We start from the raw sequence: 14,161 nt of genomic DNA, 5'->3' as shown, positions 1-14,161 counted from the left end.
GCCTGATCCAGCGGGGCTGTTCTTATGTTCTGATCCAGGTCAGGTGTCAGCATGTGGCAACTCCAAGAGGGCACAGCACCACTGATACTTCACTGAGCCCCCTTCCAAAACAGCATGCAAGCCCACCAGGGCCCACAGTACATAGAGGAGAGCAGCGGGAGCTTTCTATGTTTCTATTTGCCTTTCTTGCCATAAGCTGCAGACCTCTTGCTGTACAGCATGTGCTTGGAGGAGTCCAACTTGATGGCCTGCGAGTAGTTTTTGATGGCTTCTGTGGTGTGGCCTGAACTCAGAGCCTTGTCCCCTTCGATCCGTTCACCTTCTCCATGGCACCAGTTGAGTCCAAATGGCTATTTTACTTCCCCCACAATCAGAGGTGCAGAGCCCATTGGACAAAGGCGGGGGCGGAGGGACAAAAGACCCTGGGCTGCTGGGGTCCACAGGGTACCATGGTGACTCTGTCATGGCACCCCCTTGCACCCTGTTGGAAATTCTCTGTGGTAAGAGAATCCCCTTTTCATTATAGCAGAGTGCACAGAGGCACAACACAATGGTAATTTAGTTAGGCATACGTGTGTGCTGAGAGTAAAGTAACTTGGAGCCAATTCATAGTTTCAAATCAATATATAAGGCATTTATTAAGGAACTCCATTCTAGATAGGAAAGTGAGGAGTTAGGATCTCTAATCTATCTATCTAGCTGGATGCAGATGGATTCTGCATCTTCTCTGCACACATGGTGCAGGGAGAGGAGCTTGCCATGTTGCAAGGTAGAAGGACAGGTAGGGAAGAGAAGGAGGAAGTTGAATCCCTAAGAGTACCAATCTACATTTCAAAAGGGATAGTGTCAGAGCAGTAGAGAAGGGATGACCAATGTCTTGACCCTCTAGCCCTCTGACTCACTAGTCTGTCCTCCACTGTCTGAGACAAGAGACAGCACAGAATCCTTAACTTCCAACACACCCAGCCAACGAATGAGCCGCTCACCAGCTGGGAGTTAAGTCGCGGCTCATCGTCCATTCCCAGCCAGCACTTTGTTCACCGGTAATGGCTGAGTGTACTTTCTCTCCCTTGCTTGGAGCGACGGAGAGAAAGAACACCCAGATGGCACAGCAAATGAAACACCAGCTGATAGCAGACGGGAGGGGGGGGGGACACGTTCAACCTTCCTGCTTCTGGCCACACCCCCTGTGTTGGTGTGTATATGATGCTGATGCTGGTGTGTGCCTGGGTGGATGCAGTGGTGGCGGGGGCCCGCTGGTGGCAGCCTGTCCCTGGACCATTGGTGAGCTGCTTACAATGCCCCCTTTGTAGCATCACTCTGGCTCAACCTGACATTGGAAGCATGGGTGGGGGGAAGAAATGTCAGCTTTCCCCCAACTAAATCTCACTTTTCCTCCAAGGAGCTCAGGGCAATGTACATGATTAGGAACACCGGAAGCTGCCTTACGGAGTCAGGCCACTGGTCTATCTGGTTCAGCATTGTCTACACTGGCTGGCAGCACCTCTTCAATGAGTCTTAGAGTGGCAGGAGGAGTCTTCTGGTAGGAATCTCTCCCAGACCTATCTGGAGATGTCAGGGATTGAACCTGGGACCTTCTGCATGCAAAGCAGACACTCTGCCACTGAGCTATGACCCCATCCTGACAATATTTCATCCTTACAACAACTCGGAGTGAGTATCATGGCCAAATGGGGACTTTAACTTGGCTCTTTGCAACTTGACACTGACACTCTGACCACTAGGGCACACCGGCTGTATCATGCCAGCCATCATGACGCTGAGAAGAGGGCTGCTCTAAAAATAAATATTCTTTACTGCCAAGCTGGTAAAGATGGCGGCCCACATTCAATGCAATGCAGTGTGCACATTAGAAAGTTGTGAGCAGTGCACACAATTGTGGCAGTCACATTTACCCAAGAACAACCCCATTATTTCCAATGAGATTACTCTCGTGTAAATGCACTTTGTGCCATTTCTGTAGTTGCACAAGAGCTTACTCACAATGTCACATTGTGCACGTTGTGTTGTGTGATATCTAGGCCAGTTATTTTATGCTAGCTGACCCCGCACAGAGCATCTGTGCGCTCTTCGGGGCCGGCAGTTACCTCTCCTCCCCAGTCTCCGGCCATCTCCGCGGATGGGCCCAGGCTGCCGGGCTGAATGCCGCCTCCGTGGATGGACCTGCTGCTGCTGCCTGCCTCCACAGACGGGCCCACCACCGCTGCTGCTTTCCTCCACCGCTGGCCCACCGCCAGGCTGAGTGCCACCTCCGCGGTCGGGCCCGCTGCGGCTTTTGCTTTCCTCCGCGGCCGGGCCTGCCTGCCGCTTGCCTCCCTGGCCACGCCCACCGCCGCCTCTGGTCTCCTGGGTGTGTCGGCGCCCAGCCAATCAGCTGGGAGCCGGGACGCACATTCCATGGCACACCCAGGAGAATTAATATAATGGATGTATGCAATGTTAATGTTATACTGACAACTGTGAATGGAATTTTCCTCTGTACTCCTTTTTGCTTTATGTTCTATAATATTTTAAAACAAGTTGTTTTATAATTAATCCTTGTAGCTGGCTAGGAAATAAACTGAACTGGAATTGACATTAAATTGAAAGTTGAATCCATAATCCATTTCTTTCATAAGGCAAGGTAAGGCGGTTCCCTCAGGTGTCAGAGTATTGGACCAATCTGACCCTTGCAAGGAGCGTGGGGAGGAGGTTACCTTCCTCTCCTCGCACTCCCAGAAAAGTTTGCAAAAAGGATGAGGAGAGAAGAGGAAACTGCTGCCATTCTTCTCTCCTCCTGCACTGCTTTCAAAATTTCCAAAGGTCGGTCTTGAGAGGGGGCTGGCTCTTTCAAAGGGGCCATCCCTGAATTCACCTTTCAACCAATTCACCTTCCTGCCCAGACAAGGGAGTATTTGATGCTTCATCTCAGGTGCTGCAATACTGTGGGCCACCTTGGATTATACCTGCTGTATTTTTTCTTACTGTCACACATGGACTAACGGCATGGAAACATCTCCGTTAACTGCTAAGCCCATCTGTAAAGCAAAATTGTCATGCAGTGTTTTGCAACGAGGAAAATGCTGGTATGTGTTTTGTGGAAATTTGACTTATTCAGTAAATGCTATCCCATGTATGGCACAAGCTGGAAGGCTCACAATCCAGCAGCTCTGCTGATCAGAAAAGCCAGAGAATTCTAGCTGTTGGAGAGTGGGAAAGACTGAAAAAGAGGTTGGAAAATGGCTGAAAATAAATAAATAAATGTGGACTAATTCCTCCCCCCCATTTTTTCCTGCCCAGAATGCAAGCAATAAAATGTGTACAAAACTGCTAATTGTACATGGAAAGGAGTTGTGTGCGAGCTTTTAAAAAACTGTTACTGTGTCTCCCTTTTTTGTTGTTTTTGAGCTGTGCTTTGCAGTTTGAGGGCAGCCTTTTCTGTGAGCCTCTTTCAATGGATTTGACTATTTTGGGCTGCAGATAATTAGATCGCTGCTATCATTTTCTCTTGATGGTTTGCTCCCTGGCTCCATTTGCATCAGAATGTGCTCTCCTTCAATTCCCTTCTTCTTCTTCTTGCTCCTAAAGAGCCCAAGATGTGCGAGCGAGTGCACGTGTGTGTGCGTGCCCGCACACACACACTCCTACATACCCGTCCAAATTGCAATATAAAATAAAAACAAACAAAACAGTTCCACAGATGAAAAGCAATTCACAGAGTAAAACAATTAAATAGTTTTAAATTAATCTTAATTAAAAGCCAGGGGGGAAAGATGTGTCTTAAGGGTCTTTTTAAAAAGACTGTCTGATATTGTCTGAGATTGTGTTTAACACCTGGGATACAATTGCAGCCAGGAACAGAGGGTAAACATCCCAAACTACCTGATAAGCTTGTAGTATCAGGTGACAATACCGTGAACTTGCTGGGGATTAGGAACATAGGAAACTGTCTTATACTGAGTCAGGAATATCTAACAAGAAAGATCCATAGTAAAGCACATGTATGTATTTAATAGAACCAATGAGGCAAGGCACTTATATACAACTATGATCAACATAATTAAAAATTTGATATCCTTTCAAAAGCAAAAAGTCCATATATCCACCAAATCCACGATGGTGACTCAGTGACCTCTGAACAAGATGTCTTTTTCAAGTGGGTAAATATTCCAAATTGAAATCTAGGAACATAGGAAACTGCCATACACTGAATCAGACCACTGGCCCCACTGGTCCAGCTAGCTCAGTATTATCTACACAGACTGGCAGAGGCTTCTCCAAGGTTGCAGGCAGAAGTCTCTCTCAGCCCCATCTTAGAGATGCCAGAAAGGGAACTTGGAACCTAGATGCATTTCCCAGAGTGGCTCCATCCCTTAAGGGGAATATCTTACAGTGTTCACACATGTAGTCTCCCATTCATATGCAACCAGGGTGGACTCTGCTTAGCTAAGTGGACAAGTCATGCTCGCTACCATAAGACCAGCTCTCCTCCTTCAAGCAGCTCCCCTCCTATTGGAACATCTCTAAGAGATGTTCCAATAAATATATTTCCTCATGACTTGTACTTAGAGGTGCACCTAGGTAGTTTTGGAGCCTGGACCTGAAGGCCTTGGGAAGCCCCCCTCCCCTGCAAATTAAGCATCATCATGCTCGGCTGGGTGACCACACCACCCAGTTCAGACAAAAGAGGATTTGGAGGCCCCCCAGGGGCTGTGGAGGCCCTGGACTTGGTCCCCAAAGTCCTGGGGTAAGAGCACCTCTGCTTATACTGTCGGACCATTGGGCCATCTATCTCAGGGTTGTCCATGTTAGGTTAGTCCCCAAGACATGGGAACATAGGAGACAAGGGGAACAGTCTTTTGCTGAGTGAGACCCTTGGTCCATCCAGTTCAGTACTCTCTACACTGACTGGCAGTGGCTCTCCAAGGTTTCAGGCAGGAATCTTTCCCATCCCTATCTGGAGATGCTGCCCGGGATGGAACCTGTGGCCTGCTACATGCAAAGCAGATGCTCTTCCACTGAGCTATGGCCCCCACACCAGACTGAGTCTCTCAAGGGCTTTGAGGCCGGGCACACCGCAGGCTTTAATTGCAGGAGGGTAGCTGGACAACTTAAACTATCAGAAGACACAGAAGGACCATTGCTCGATTGTTTACCAAGAGCCAAAATCTGGCAAATCAGCATGGAAACCAAATGACATAATTGCCACGTGCATAATTTCTGCCCCGCAGAGCAATTTGGCATATTTTAAAAGAAAGAAAAGAAGGGTAAATCTTGACTAGTACTTTTGCTCACTGAACAAAGAGGTGGGGAGGGTGAGTTTCGCTTGATCCCCCTTCCCTTCCATCTGCAGGCTCTGTGTCTCTTGAAAATATGTCCCTGAGGGCTGCTGGCTCCTCAAGGGCACTTCTTGGGCGGGGGGGGGGTGGGAATACAGGAGATTGCAGAGGGGAAGGCTGGTTGATGAAAATCAGCCCTACCAGAAGTGTTCTGCAAGCGCAAGTACTAGTTGGGAAAGCTATCCAAACATATTTTTTTTGCCGGCTTTAGCTATTCTGCTGTGTGTTATGTAGCTATTTAGCTATCGATTTATAGTCACAAGCTGTTCTATAGCTACTCTGGCTCTCTTGCTTTGTGTTATGTCTTTTTAGATTGTGAGCCTTTTGGGGACAGGGAACCATTTCATTCATTCATTCATTCATATATATCTGTGTAAACCACTTTGGGAACTTTTGCTCAAAAGCAGTATATACATATTCATCATATTTGTATAATTATTGGGGCTGTTGCCCAATTAGAAATCTAGTCAATTAATTGACTAGATTAGCTGGGAGGGCTCTGCTCTGCGTGCTGCCAGCTGCTGAAGCCCGTTTGTTGAGTACGCGGGACAGGGCCTTCTCAGTTGTTGCCCCGTGTGGAACTCACTCACAGATGAGATCCACATAGTTCCCTCTCTCCCGACCTTTAAGAGGAAAGTGAAAACTGTCCTTTTTATTCAGGCTTTTGGCCGAATGAGCTGTCCCTGCTCTTTTAAAGTATTTAGCTACATTCTATTTTATTGAATTTATGGCTTTATCTTGTTTTTATGCTCATTTTACTGGATTTTATTGATGTTAACTGTCCTGGGGTCTTAGGACAAAGCATGGTATATAAATATAGATAAGTATTTATTATTATTTATTATTAATTTTTTTTATACCGCCCTTCCAAAAGGCTCAGGGCGGTTTACATTAAAACACCATTAAAATCAATTATCAATTAAAACAGAAATTAGAAAACTGCATAAAATAATAATTAACAATTAAAACATCATAAAACACCAATTAAATAGCCCAAACAATTTAAAAACAAATTTTTAAAAGCTGAGAAAGCTTGGTTGAAGAGACGTGACTTGAAGTAAATAAATAAATACATGTATGGGTTCTTGTTTAAATTTGCACAAACTTGAATGTGAGCAAAACCAAGAGTTCTGAAGCCCCTTCCCATCATCCACCAGACTGGAACTTTACAGCAAAGCATCAGACAATATAGTCACCATACAGTATGGTCCTATAGCTTGAATTAATTCTTTTTGGAAGCCTCTATTCTTTAAAGTTGCCCCATTCAGCCATTCCTGTTCTATCCCAGAACAAGCAGCAGAAGCCAGTGCTGCCAGATAGTTAGGAGACTCCTCCAGCCTCCCAGGAGTCAGGCTAATCCCTCAGCTTCCTTCCAGGCCAGGAACTGGGCTGGAGGGAGACCATGTGTGCAGGGAGTGCAGAGTCATCTCATGCAGAAGTTGGATGGCCTGGTACAATCTGTCTTCCCACCCCCACCCCCCACCCCTGCCACATGGTCTTGGCCAGGAAGAGGAGGCTATCCTGGAAAGCACTAGAAGATTGGGTCTAACTGTGAGGGGTTCTTCCAGTGGAATCCACAGATTCTCATATTACCTCCATGCCATGGGATGCAGCCTTAGGCTGCTTTCGGACACCACGCCAAACCGGAGGTGAACTCACCTCTGGTTTGCCCCCTGTGATGTCTGAATGATCTAGAATCGTGCTTTCTGGACCCAACCGCAGTTCCAATTTTGACTCCCAACTTGGGAATGAACCCTCAGTTTGTTGTGACTTCCATTCACGCAACCAAGGGCCCGTTCCCTCCTCCGTTATGTCAGGATTGGGATTTCATCCCAAACTGGAGGCAAAGGAGGAAGTCCTTCCATGGGTTGCCAGCTCATTGGCTGGTGTGGCTGTCCTTCTACGGTTGGAGGAAGCCCGTCCAGCCAGACTCATCCTCTTAGCTGGCTCCCAGGTTTGAGATTGTGATAAACTGGGAGCGCACGGGAAGGATGGAAGCAAACCGTGGGTCCGTTGGACCTGCAGTTTGCCGTTGTGTCTGAAGGGGACCATAGTATAGTGATTTCATGGCCATGGGGGTAACAGTCCCCCATGCACACTCTGTATATCTATCTTGAAAACCAAGTCCTATGAGGAATGGTTGAAGGAGGTGCGTATGTTTAGCCTAGAGAAGAGAAGACTCAAGGGAGACAGGATAGCTAGTTTCAAATATGTATTTATTGTTAAATTTTTATACCACCTTTCATTAAAACAATCTCAAGGCAATTTACAAAACATTTAAAACAATATAAGACTATAAAACCGTGACACAATACATATATTAAAATGGAATATAAAAATACAAATCTAATTACATGTTTGAAAAACTTACACAACAGGACCATAAAATACAGAGCAGCAGCAGCAGAAACAAGACTCATATAAAAGCCTGGGTAAAAAATCAAGATGTTACTTGCTTTCTAAAAACTGTGATGGAGACTGAGGAGTGGATGCCAGCCGGGAGAGCATTCCAAAGTCCGGGGGCAGTAACAGAGAAGGCCCTGTCCTGCATGTTCAACAGCTGAGCCTTCCTCATTGTTGGCACACAGAGCAGAGCCCCCTCCGATGACCTTGTCAAGCGGGCAGAACCCCTTGGGAATAGGCAGTCTTTCAAATATCCAGGGCCCAAACCGTTAAGGACTTTAAAGGTCAAAACCAGCACCTTGAATTGGACCTGGAAACAAATTGGCAGCCAATGTAGCTCTTTCCAGATGGGTGTAATATGATCCCAGCGGGCAGCTGTGGATATAATCTTAGCTGTCACATTTTGCACTAGCTGCAGTTTCTGAATATTCTTCCAGGGCAGCCCCACATAGAGCGCACTGAGGTAATCCAGCTGTGACGCGATTAAGGTGCAGGTAACTGTGGCCAGATCTGCCTTCTTGAGAAAGGGCTGCAGCTGGCGTACTAGCCGAAGCTGTGCAAAGGCACCCTTGGCCACTGCCTTCACCTGAGCTTCCAAAAGCAGAACCAGGTCCAGAAATACCCCCAAGCAGCACACCTGCTCTTTGAAGGGGAGTGCAACCCCATCCAGAACCGGTCGGACCCCCTCATCCCGACTGGCTCTCCTGCTGACCATATTACCTCCATCTTGCCCAGATTCAATCAGTTTATTAGCCTGAATTCAACCCATCACTGCCTCCAGCCCCGATTCAGGTCATCCACTGCCTCCCTAGGATTATATGATGAGGAGAGATAGAGCTGAGTGTCACCTGCATATTGCTGACAACTCAGTCCAAGTCCCCAGATGACCTTTCCCAGCAGTTTCATGTAGATGTTAAACTGCTAACTGGGCAAAGAGGCACCTTTTAATGTGGTGATTCTCTTTATTTAGCAGGGGGAGAGTAACTGGCCCTATCCACCCCCAGCACAGTACCCCTCCAGTGACTGTTGCTGGCGTCTATCTTATGTTTCTTTTTAGATTGTGAGCCCAGATTGTGAGCCCTTTGGGGACAGGGATCCATCTTATTTATTTATTTATTGTTTCTTTGTGTAAACCGCCCTGAGCCATTTTTGGAAGGGCGGTATAGAAATTTACTACTACTACTACTACTACTACTACTACTACTACTACTACTAATCATAATAATGGGAGACAAAACCAAACCCTGTGGGACCCCACAGGCCAATGGCCAAGGAGCCAAGCAGTAGTCCCCCAGCACTACCTTCTGGACGCTCCACCTGAGAAAGGACCGAAGCCACTCCAAAGCAGTGCCTCTGGATACTGGGCAATATCCAAAGGGCTGCCACACAGGAGGAAGAGCGGGTTTGTTCTCTGTTGCTGCTGAGGGCAGGACTAGGACCAATGGATTGAAATTACAAGGGAGCGTTTCAAAGAAGATTGGAAACCATTTTTGGTGTATCTAAAAAACTATTTTCGTACTATGGACCTTACAGCTGGATTTGAAATTTAGAGAGAGAGAAAAAAATGCAGGTTGGTTAGACTAATTGTGTTTGTAAGGGTTTAAATTTATGTTTTGAATTATTATTATAGCAAGGGTAAATTTTATAGCTGATGTTTCACGAAGAGAGATGCACGGGAAGTCCACTTCTGTTTATTATGTTTGTTATGAATGAATACTATTACTGTTAAAATCAATAAAAATTCAATTTGAAGGAAAAAAAATTACAAGGGAGCAGATTTAGGCTAGACATAAGGAGAAATTTCTTAATTGGAAGGGCTGTTTGACAGTGGAACAGTCTGCCTCATGCAGCGGCGGGCTTTCCTTCACTGGAGGTTTTCAAACAGAGGCTGGGCAGCAGCTGCCAGGGATGCTGTAGCAGCTTCCTGAACAGAGCAGGGGGTTGGACTAGATGACCTCCAAGATCCCATTGAACTCTAGCATTCTATGACTCCATGAGCTAAAGCTAGATATATTCCACAAAGCACATTAGATACATTCCACAAATATATTCCCATGGTTTGGTTTTTGAATGGTCAAGAGTACAGTTTCCCTGTTATATTTTGTAGTAGTAGTAGTAGAAGAAGAAGAAGAAGAAGAAGAAGAAGAAGAAGAAGAAGAAGAAGAAAGGACCCCCCCTTTTTTAGGTCACCGAGCCCAAAGTGTGCTTTATTTCCCTTTAATTTAACAGCTCTAGCAGCTTTTCCAGTTAAATCGACTGTTCATTATTGAGCCCCCCCTCCTCCTCCCCTGATTTCTGAAGGTCTGTGTGGTGCAGTTTAATGAATCTCTGGCACAAAGATCCCTTTCAGGGAAGGCAAAGAATAGGCCAGCCTATTTAGGTCCTGGAAGGCTGTATGTCAAAGCCTCCCCATAATGCTTGTCAGGGAAGGGCAGAAATTCCCACTGCCGAAAGAATGTGCAAGGAGTCGACTTGCCGGATTGACGAGCAGATTAAGACGCAAGCAGGAAATGAGATTGTATGTTTGGAACACTGACACCTGTTTGGCGGCTCGATTTTCCCATCGCTGGAGAAAACCACTTGGATGAAATAAGAGACCCAATCTGTTTGCCTCCGCCGTGAGATGCAGGTTTATCTCTTTCCCTCCACCTTCTTCCAGCAGCAAAAGGAAAGCCGGAATGGTTCCGATACGAAAAATAAATATGACCCAGCCAAAGTTAGTTAAGGACTTGGGAGTTCCATTGATACCAGATGGGGAGATTTATTAATTCATGCATTCCTCTTATACTCCATTTTTTGAGCTCTAGGTCTCTACAGGAGCAGACTTTTATAAAAACAAGCATTCAGTTCAAAATTAAAACAATACCAGCATCAACTCAAACCAATCAAAAGCAGACGATGAGAAGAGCTTTTGCTCTTGAGTTGAGATGAGATCAGTGTCTATCATTTCCTAAAGGACATCTCATTGGGCTGTTGATGAGTCCAGTTGGGCAGAGTGCCCCTAAAATGTTACATCTTAAGTTCTACACAGATGAAAACTGGAAGTGTTTGCAAAAACAGGAAGTGTTTGCAAAAACCGTTGTTTTTTTAAAGACTGTAATTCCACCATAGATATTTACTGTTTATAGCAGGGGTTCTCAACCAGAGGCTGTTGGACTATAATTCCCACCATCCGCCATCACAATGACTTTTAGGGGGTGATAGGAGTTGTGATCCAACTACATCTGGGGATCCATGTCAGAGAAGTCCTGGCTTACTGGGTTACTTAGTTGAGCTAATCTTGCTTATCTTTCCCTCCTTTCTCACAACCATCAAGGGGACCCAGTCATGGGAGGTCACCTACATAGCCAGCCCCTCATGAGTGCAATATATTTGCAGTTCTCAAGACAATGGTGGGACCTGGCCTGGTAACTCCATAGTAATTATCATAGTCTGCCTGGGTCTTGTGGCCCCCGTCAGCATCATGGAATGAAGAAGAGCTGGTCTTGTGGTTAGGGATGTGCAAACAGGTTCGACGTAGAATCTGTTCATTGTCAAACCTGTTCGGTTCAAATGTTTGGGGTCGAACTGAACCACCCCTTGTTTGACCCGACTCCAGACTGAACCACCAGGGCCGTTCGGGGGCTTCACGATTTTTAAAAATTTTAATTTTTTTTTAACTTACCCCTCCTGGGGGAGTTGCTCGAGGTAGTGGGGGAGGGTGTCCATGGAGGTTTCCCCTCCCCCACCTGCCTCCCTTACTACCCAAACTGGCCTGTTCAACCGGCTCTTTGGATCATGGCCATGGAGGGGCCAATTGTACAGGCGTGGCGGCCTCCAAAATGGCTGCATGCTGGAGGGGGAAGGCCTGAACGGGCTGAAGAGCTGGATGAACAGACCAGTTTGGACAGTAAGTGAGGCCGGCAGGGGGAGGGGAAACCTCCGCAGGACCCCCCCTCCCTCCGCCATCTCGAGCAATTTCCCCAGAGGGGGTAAGTTAAATTAAAAATCTTTAAAAAAAAACAAGAACCCGTAACCCCCTCCAGACCAAACTGAACTGGGGGGGTTCGAGCGGGTGCCGAACTGAACTGTTCCAGTCTGGTTCACACTTGAACCAGAGCGGACCAACTGGTTCCATGCACACCCCTACTTGTGGTAGCATGCATGACTTATTCCCTTAGCTACGTAGGGTCTGCCCTGGTTGCATATGAACGGGAGACTAGAAGTGTGAGCACTGTAAGATATTTCCCTCAGGGGATGGAGCCGCTCTGGGAAGAGCATCTAGGTTCCAAGTTCCCTCCCTGGCAGCATCTCCAAGATTGGGCTGAGAGAGATTCCTGCCTGCAACCTTGGAGAAGCTGCTGCCAGTCTGTGTAGAGAATACTGAGCTAGACAGACCTATGGTCTGACTCAGTATATGGCAGCTTCCTATGTTACTATGTCCTGGGAGAGCAACTGGCATGCAGAAGCCAGCCTGAAGCCCAATTTTAGCTCCAAGCTTTGACACCAGGCTGGAGCCTGAGTCTGCCAGCTGGAAGACCCTAGAATGGGAGACCCTAGATGCAGCCCTCACTAAGCCGTCACTGAGTCCCTCAACCTGTGTCTTCCACACCGCAGACCTCACACTCCCACCCCCATAAGCATGCACAATAGTTCTGACAATAGGCCAGGTGGACTTGATGGATTGAAGAAGTGCTAGATTCCAGACCAGAAGACTCCTCCTTTAAATCTTTCCACTCTCTGGGCAGGGAGGTGGAGCCCAGGAGGGGTTGTCTGAGGCTAGAGGCATTCCACCTCATAGGAACATAGGAAGCTGCCATATACTGAGTCAGACCATTGGACTATCTAGCTCAGTATTGTCTTATTGTCTTCACAGACTGGCAGCAGCTTCTCCAAGGTTGCAGGCAGGCAGGAATCTCTCTCAGCCCTATCTTGGAGAAGCCAGGGAGGGGACTTTAAACCTTCTGCTCTCCCCAGAGCTGCTCCATCCCCTGAGGGGAATATCTACCAGTGCTCACACATCAAGTCTCCCATTCATATGCAACCAGGGCGGACCCTGCTTAGCTAAGGGGACAAGTCATGCTTGCTACCTCATTCCACCACTAGCCTTTGTTGGAGCAACTTGTTCACTGGGTGCTATCCAGGGTCCTGAAACACCAACTGGGTTCCTGATTTTGTGGGTAGGGAACAGATGAGTTGGGGTCTTGTCTCTTTTCCATAGCAAGACAGCAGCCTTCTGTCTTCTCCAAGACAGCAGCATATTCCTAATTCCTCCTTGAAAACTGAGGCCAGAAGAGATGTGACTTGAATCATTGCCATTGGCTCTGGTGTGCTCCCCCCCCTCCTGCCGATAACAGCTTATGTGGGGGAAAGGTCCAGTCCACATCAGGCCTAACCCTGCCCTCCAGCCACATTCCCAATCCAGATCACTCCTCTACACATGCTGTTTTTCCTGGAAAAAGCCCTCCATGTGGGCTCCCAATCCAAGCTGAGAAAATGGTGTAGTTAGGGCTAAAGGAGAGCTGGTCTTGTGGTAGCAAGCATGACTTGTCCCCTTAGCTAAGCAGGGTCCACCCTGGTTGCATTTGAATGGAAGCCTACATGTGTGAGCACTGTAAAAGATTCCTGTTAGGGGATGGAGCAGCTCTGGGAAGAGCATCTAGGTTCCAAGTTCCCTCCCTGGCATCTCCAAGATATGGCTGAGAGGGACTCCTGCCTACAACCTTGGAGAAGCCGCTGCCAGTCTGGGTAGACAATCCTGAGCTAGATAGACCAATGGTCCGACTCAGTATATGGCAGCTTCCTATATTCCTATGTCCCCCCACTCCTTACCATGGTCCTGATCCAGATCAGACCCTCTACACATGCTACTTAAAGAAAACCAATCCATCACAGCAGGAGCAATGATATGATTAAAGTGATAACAAGGTTGGCCCTGAAAGGGTCTCATAGTCTGATCCTGTCCATGTTTACTCAGAAATAAGTCCCACTTTGAGTTCAATTTGACCTGCTTCCTTGGAAGAATGCATAGGATTATACTGCAGGCTTCAATAACTCATTATTGATGGTGGCTGACAGAGCAAGGATGTTGAGCAAGCAGCCTAACAGTGCCCTCCTCTTCCCCAAGAAGGCCTCTGTGCCATCCCCAAATACTTATCTCTTAGCCTAACCTGCTTCACAGTAAAGATGTGCAAAACAATTCGATCTCGAAACTATTCAAGCTCGAAACAGCCGTTTCCATTGTTTCAAGTTCTACATGAAATGCCCTCAAAAAACGCCCTCGGCTTAGGTCTGAGTTATCTAAGAGAGTGCCTTCTTTTACATGATCCCCACCGCACCTTAAGATCATCTGAGGAGGTCCGTCTCCAGTTGCCACCGGTGGCGACGCAGAGGCGGGCCTTCTCTGTAGAGCTGCTTCTGGGCTGTCGAATGCACTCTGG

The sequence above is a fragment of the Hemicordylus capensis genome, chromosome 3, assembly GCF_027244095.1.
Source record: "Hemicordylus capensis ecotype Gifberg chromosome 3, rHemCap1.1.pri, whole genome shotgun sequence".
Taxonomy (NCBI): Eukaryota; Metazoa; Chordata; class Lepidosauria; order Squamata; family Cordylidae; genus Hemicordylus; species Hemicordylus capensis.
Note: the sequence above shows the minus strand (reverse complement) of the source record.